Consider the following 7,856-nt stretch of genomic DNA (forward strand, 5'->3'; position numbering starts at 1 on the left):
ACATTCTACAAAATTGAGCAAATATATTTTACAAACCGAAAAAATAGAGATGTGGTAGCCTACTCGTAGGTTCAGTAACTACACTTTGCAGGATTTTTGTGAAAGTTGGAAGGCGGCACCTCCATTGGAAGCCAGAAAAGTGCCCACTGCCCATGTGCATCCATTCGTGGGGTGTGAATCGAGGGTGAAGATCTGTTTGGTGAATCGATGTGACCAAACTGCCAAACCTCTATTTCATACCCACTTAAGAGATTCTGCGCAGCCATGCCTGTTTTCCATCCCCCAGCCTCCGTCCCAACAGTTTTTTGGCTCCTCACTTCATTTCTTCCCTCCAGCCGCCTACATATCCTTTCAAGTTTCACCCACCTCCCACCGTTCTTGCTTTCACCATCTCCTCAGATTTGACATCAACGCTTTTCTTTTACATATCTTTCTCCTGATCTTCTTGGTCATCGCAAGACTCTTGTCCTCAATTCAACCGCCATTTCTCCACATCATCGCCTTCATCATCTTTCCCCACTCTGGCCCCAGTTCTCTTTCTATATAATTCTCGATTCAGATACCCTTTTCATTCCAGCATTCTTTGCTTTCTCACCGCGAGCTCTGGGTTAATTCTAATCACAGCTTTCAAGAGTGGTCCTTCTTCCCTTCTCTGCTCAGTTACTGCTTTTGTCCCCCTAAGCCAGCCTGTGCTTGTTCAACAGTCTTTTCGTGTAAGCCTAGGCTTTCGCGCATGTTACAAGAAGCCATCTGCCCCCCAGGCCTTTCCATCCCATAATCTTTTTGCTTTCTCATGCTAGCCTTCGGTTAATCTGGATAGCCTCATAGCTGCGGCCTACCTAGCGCTGATTGTTCAGATATTTCGTGTAAGCTGAGAACTCTTGAAGCCAGTTGCACAGCTAAAGCTCTCCTTTTCTGCGTAGAAGGCGGCGTTGTATGAGCCTATCTAATACTCGCTGGATATTTTGGGGAAATAAAGCTGCAAGACTGCGTGTGGCCCGGTGTAGTGAAATTTCAGTGCTGATTTATCTTGGCCACTCTGCAAGAGTGGGACTCGGAGATATTTCCTGCTCGGTTTGAGTTAAAGAAAGGGTCTCCTGACCTGCTTGGCAAGCATTGCTTCCTTTGTCTCCACACTGCCCGAGCAATATGGCTGAGATCCCATGTGACAAACCAGCTTCTAACGCAATCGTATTGCTTACTGGGGGAACTATCAAAGTCTCAGTACATGATAACGTGAAAGCGGTCTTCAACACGCAGAGCGATGGGGCGCAGCTCCCTCGTTGCACCCGCCGTTTATACTTTGGGAAGACCTCCACCCAGTGGGCACTCATGATCGTTAGCTGCCTCATTGCCCTTGTTGGAGGCTGCTCCGCTACTCTTTTGGGACGTCTTTATTTTGTGCATGGCGGATCTCATCGTTGGCTCTACACATGGATACAGTCCGTGGGATGGCCTATCAACTTATTTCCTCTCTTCTTTTGTTACTGGTGGCTCGGCGTCCGTCCGACACCGCTCACCCCTAAACTTGCTGTCGTATACGTCGGAATGGGCTGCATTACCGCATTCGATAATCTGCTCTACTCTTGGGGCCTCTCCTTCTTGCCCGTTTCCACTAATTCGCTGCTCTGTGCAAGCCAATTGGCTTTCAATGCCATATTCACGTATGCCTTAGTGAGCAAGAAGCTTACTTCTTACATGATTAATTCCGTATTTGTAATTACAATTGGAGCAGTTTTGCTGGGCATTTACTCTGAGTCTGACAGACCACAGGGAACCACCAATAAGCAATACATCTTGGGATTCGTGGCGACAATAGCCGCCTCGGCTATATACGCATTGCTCCTACCACTGATGGAGCTCATCTTCAGAAAGATGGTGGGAAAGACTAATTTCGTGGTGGTGCTCGAAGCGCAGACTGCTATAGCTGTGATGGCAACGTTCTTCTCGATGTTGGGTATGTGGATAGACCGGGACTTTGCTGCTATACATGAGGAAGCTGTAAATTTCACTCTGGGCTCCGGTGTATACTCTGTAACTCTTGTTGGGTCAGCTATCGGGTGGCAGTTATTTTTTTTAGGATCCGCCGGGATTATCTTCCTCACGTCTTCTCTCATGTCGTGCGTTTTCATGACTGCCATTCTTCCGGTCCTCCCAATCCTTGCCGTAATTTTCTTCCACGACAAATTCTCTCCGTTGAAAGGGATTGCGATGCTGCTGTCGATGTGGGGTTTCATTTCCTACATCTACGGTGGCTATCTTGCCTCCAAATCACAGAAGGCCGTAGAGGAAGAGGTGGGCAGTTCACAAGTCTAGCAATTTTCCAAGCGAATGGCAGGATTGCTGCTGGTAACCATTGCAAAGGTGAGACTGATTGACGAAGTCATTGCAAGGCTACTCCAATGCTACTGGGGTTGTCGCAGGTCTTCCTTCTGGGAGACCGGAATTTGGAAAGCATTATTGCAAAATTCATATCCGACAAGAATGTGAACAGCGACGAACCTACAAAGAGGGCACCAAGGTTGCAGCAAAAATTAGTATGCCTCCAATACAGTCTACTTCTATCTCAATCTTATGGATTCTCGTCAAAAGATGCTTTTGCTTCGCTTGTATTGCTGAGTTTCAGTAATACTCAATTGTGGAGGCACTGCATTGTTGACCCTTTAATGTGCAAAGGCAATGCAAATCTACACGCAGTCTACATTTCCTATTGAAAACATTGCATCATCATCTTATGATCATCAACCAATGATAAGTGGCAAGAATGTGTCATAGTTTGCCCGAGTAAATTTCTTGAACTATGTTTTGTAAAATAAAAGGCTAGCCGAGTACAAAATAGCTCGTGGGCAGGGCTTCTGTTTTATTTACCTCCAGCAAAACTAACAACTACGAATAAAGATTTTTTTAAAGATATAAAACCACATGGAAAACAGAGAGGGTTGCTAGACTTAACGGTCTCCAACAGGCAAGAGGTGGATTTTGATTGCTATTACTCAAACGGATGTTTCCTTGGATGCTTCACAAATTACCACTTAATTAATTTGAACTATTAACTGTGGGAGAGAAAAAGCTCGAGTAAATCACCCCTCTAATAACGGAGCTGAATAATGAAGATTAGACTACCCATCCTAGAGTAGAGTGTGAGAATTAGTTAAATGGAGATGTTTTATTAGTCCTTTTTGAGAATGCAAACATTACGTGGATATACAAAAAGTGTTAAATGGGCATATGTCCCTAATCTAAAGCAAGAAAAGGCCAAGAGCGCTTCTATGTTAGAATTATTGCAAAAAGGATGAGCAATGACATTATTGGTGACTTCTAGCCTATATACCACTATGAAGAAGCTAGGGACTTGTTCAGTTGGGCTAAGAGTAGCCCATAACAAAAAATGTGTTGTTTCTAAAAGAAAGCATATCCTAAGAATTGTTAAATGTGGAAGGTTCTTGAGAGCTAGCTAGCAATGGAGCATTGAGGCTCTATGAGTATTTTAAGGGTAATGCAGCCGTCTCTAGTTAAGCAATAGGCCATAGAGAAGTTTTTGAAGTTATATTGAGTCTTTGAAGGCTTGCAAAGGACCATAGTAGATAATGCCAGTGATGCTACTTAAAAGTAAGTGCTTGTCGCAAGTTAGCAAAGACTAGACAAGGTAAGCTATCACATATTGAGCATGGGTATAAGCTAATTTCTACTTAAAAGACAAACATGTTCAATGTATCAACAACAAGTCGGTAGTTGTAGAACAAGGACCAGTGAAAAGCATGTACCACCTTAGCAAGTCCTTAGCTACAGAAACGTAACGTGCAACCTTGTTATAGCACAATACTAGTAGTCATGCAAAAGCTTAGCTTACCTACAAAGAGAAAATAAGCTTGAAGGGAAGCTCCAAGCCATGAGAGCACGTGAAGAGTGTACAAGCAACATAGCTAGAGTATAGCCAAGACATAATGAGGACAAGTGCATAGCAATGAAGAGCACATAGTAGGGTATATCCGAATACTAGCAAAAACATTTTTAGCATAGCAATCAAGACCAAGAGCATGCTAGCCAAGGTCATTGATTGAATGCCTGATCATGCAAGCAAAGCATGCTCCTTCACTATAGCCATTGAGAATGGATTCAGTCCCAATTAGCAACTTATCACTTCTTTGATTGAGTTTTTTAAGTTCATCAATCATTCACTCAAGCTCAATGGCTTTGTTTTGGACCCATTACATTTCTTGCTCGTTCATTCATAACATTTTAGTTTGCATTGAAGGCTTCTTGATCTTATCAAGAAGGACATTTGAAGTACATCCAAATGCTAAATTAACACGCACCTTTGCAAAGGGAATTGAGAGATTCTATGAATTGAATGCTTTTGAGGAAAGCCATTATGCAAAGCCTTCACTGGATGCATCATTCCTTACAATTTAGAATGTATGTGTTGAGATAAGCAAAAGATTTTGGTTCAAACACTGACATAAAGTGGCATCTAGAATTGTCTCCTTGGTCCCATGTGGAACAACAAGTTATGGTCTGTGAAAGTCACCACGTAGCAAAAGCACCATGTTTCTAAATAGTAAACACGGGCATGGAGGCATACATGCCCCATATATTATGTCTTGGAGGGTTCCATCAGTCAATTCAAATGTATGCTTGTGAACCATGGTCAAGGATTCTAGTGGATTTGAATTGTTGATCTTAAAAAGTGATTTAAACAAATTTATCAAAATTTTAAAGTAAACTCGATAAACCGCTTGATCAAGAACCTTTGTTTGGTGATTGGTGGATTGGTTAATTCCTAACATACTGTGACTTTTGGATACCATGTGATTAATAGGTATTACCTGCATACCATGCAATGAATTGAGATATTGACTAGTATGTGGTCAACTAATTACCATATTTCTGCCATAAAAGTAGGTGCTTTTAATGATTTAAGTTGTTTAAATAAATTTAAGTTGAATTAAAATGTACTTTTTAATTTAAAACATTTTAAAAGAATTGTGGACATTGGTGCTCATTCCATATGATTGATTGAATACACAAATGAATCCTATAAGGTGTGTGCTTATTACCAACATTACAAGTGGAATTTTTATGTACTACAAGCAAGATTTTAGACCTTGAGTATGCCAACCTTCCACCTATAATGTAACATGTAGAATAACATTACATGATATTAAGATTTGACAAAGATTTAAAGGCTTATGAGGGGACGATTGGGGTATTGTTTAGTGTTGAAGCTCACTTATTTGGTGCATACCTAGAAGCAGTAATTGAAAGCCATGCCAAATGAAGTGATGACCATTTGGCAATGACCACAATTGTGTTTTACAAGGAATTTATATAAGAATATATGGATTGTCATCTAAGAAGTAAATTCACCCCCTGTGTTAATAGCATTAAGAAATTGTTTAAGCGTTTCATCCTCATGGCCTACATGTTGGTACCTTCTTGTTGCCATTATGCATAGCCATAAGAAGATCCTTTTGTTGCAAGAATGTTGTCTTGGGGGAGTCACTATAGGTAAACCCTATATATCATATGTATTGAAGGACTATTCTGTAACTTCCTTGTTTATGAATATTGTATTATTAAAGACACCATTTACTATACTAATCTATAACATGTTTAATGACACCCCTTTGTAAATATATTTATATTAATAACATGATTTCAAATTGTCCTTCTATTGAATGCACGTGATAGCCACATTTTTTCTATGTGACCTCCCCATGGGTGGTGATGGCATGCCATAGATTCCAAAAGTGTCCTGGTATGTGCTCATAACAACAAGTAGTAAAAGAAAATGGCTGTGTCATAAGGTAGTTGCTACTGATTTTGCCATGTGTAACATAGAGTGTACCCTACATCGTCAACTATAGGGTCCTCAAAATGTTGCCATAAATTTTGAGGATCTATAGGATTCCAAGTTAGTAAGATAGTAGAAAACATGACCCATAGTTGGTGGCCTATTTATGAAATTTATGCTTCTATCATGCAACCTACTTTTTTCTTCTTTGTAAGTAGCTTAAAACGTTGGATATATTGCTCTATCAAGTGTTCTCAAGAACTTGATGATTCAAATTCTGGGACAACATTCAATAACATTCGCTTGTAAGAATGTTTTTCCTACTAAAGGTGGTACAAAATATATTTAATGAATAACCTTCAATTTGTTGATGGAGGTATATTCTCCCTATGGTATTCCTGACTTGTTGAGGTTTCCATCTTTTTGTCCTAGTAGAGAAATCCATGTCCCTAGAAAGTTAGAACATAGTATGTTGTGCCCTTCCTCATGGAGGGCATTATAATGAAACCCTTTAGTTACAATCGTATATGTCACACTCTTACTTGAAGCTATAATGCAAATATCATAATGATCAATAAATATTAATTATTGTTGATTAGGAAGGTACACTTGCATGTAAGGCTTCTCATCATGTAAGTGAAATTAAAAGATTCATACCATGCTTAAGAGGCAAAAATGTATCATGTGTCTAGCAACTTTTTAATGTCATTACCACTTTGACAAAGACCTCCTTTTGCTTTCTTATTTATAATTGCATGATTGTATAATCTTGCCCCTTGTAGAAATATTATAGAGGTGTCCCAGAGGTGTTTAGGCTGAGAAATTGTAGCAAAATCTCAAGGAACAAAATGAGATCGTGAAGCAAGCCAAGTCAACAAGGCTCCCTTCATAGTATAGTTCCCCTTATCTGTCTTCTTCAGGGTACCATTATTTTTAGCTGCTTTCTTGACCCAACCTTCAATTTGACCCCGAGATTGAAATCCCTCAAGTGGAAAGCTAAGGTTGATGATATGCATAAAGGAGTGTGGAGGTTGGGCAAAGTACATTATGCCACATGCTACATGCTCAAGAGTCAGCATATCTTGATGCTATGGATAAGGATTATGAGGGCTGTGCAAGGCACATTCTAAAAGTATTGCATGCTCAACATTGACTGCATGTTAATGTTAGAACCGAGCGCATGTTTAAAGTATTGCATGCTCAGAATTGACTGCATGTTTAATGTTAGAACCGATTTGTTGCATGCAAACCATCGAGTAGGTTTTGTGCCCAAGACTTTGCAGGCTCCCTAGAGAAGAGAGGGGTACGTGATTAGTTAATAGGGAGAAATGAACTCGATGACACAAAAATTTGTGTGCCATATAGCCATCGGCCATGTAGTAGGCTAACCTTGATAATGGCAATACTACTTGGAAATAGTGATGCTTGACCTCTATAAAGGAGCGATATATTTCTCTCCCCAAAAGCGATTTGGTTTGAAAATTTGGATGTGATAGAAGTGGGAAGAAAATTTTCTTCTAAGAAGGAGATTCAAGGATCAAGCCAATGATGCTAGCACCATTGACTTTTGCCATGGACCATAGCCATTACCTCTGTAGCACATTATAAGAGGGTAGAGATTTTTAAGGCTCTGCACATGGTTTGTGAAGGAACAAAGGGGTAACCTTGATGAAGTGGAAGGGGGAACATGAATGATCCACAAATGAACAGTTGTTGTAGAGCATTCTGCCCATCATTGGTCAATTGGTTTGTGAAAACCTGGACACACCCATGCAAAAGAAGACAATTATTGTTTATGTTATAGAGCAGTAATAGGTAGAGTGAAGGGGCATGGGCCCAATCTAAGAAAAATAAGTGAAGTAAAGTATGATGCATTGTTCATAGAGTCTTATTGAATGTAGAAACTCAATGTTGTGAGAGTTCAACTCCATAGACACCCTTCCCCTTATCCACGGCTATAGGCACCCAGCTCAGTGCACAAATAAAAGTTGGATCTTGTTTGTTTGAGCATAGGAAATGAGTGTGTACGGTTTACAATGGATAAGTTCATCTTTTGATGCTG

General features: G+C 40.3%; 1 pseudogene; it reads left to right on the top strand.

Moving 5' to 3' along the window:
- The first annotated feature begins 352 nt into the window (after positions 1 to 352).
- On the top strand, positions 353 to 2,812 carry LOC147900137 (purine permease 3 pseudogene; annotated as a pseudogene).
- Positions 2,813 to 7,856: the final 5,044 nt, after the last annotated feature.

The sequence above is a fragment of the Dipteris shenzhenensis genome, chromosome 7, assembly GCF_047967505.1.
Source record: "Dipteris shenzhenensis isolate YYH24624 ecotype China chromosome 7, Dip_SZ_1.0, whole genome shotgun sequence".
In the NCBI taxonomy this organism is placed as follows: domain Eukaryota; kingdom Viridiplantae; phylum Streptophyta; class Polypodiopsida; order Gleicheniales; family Dipteridaceae; genus Dipteris; species Dipteris shenzhenensis.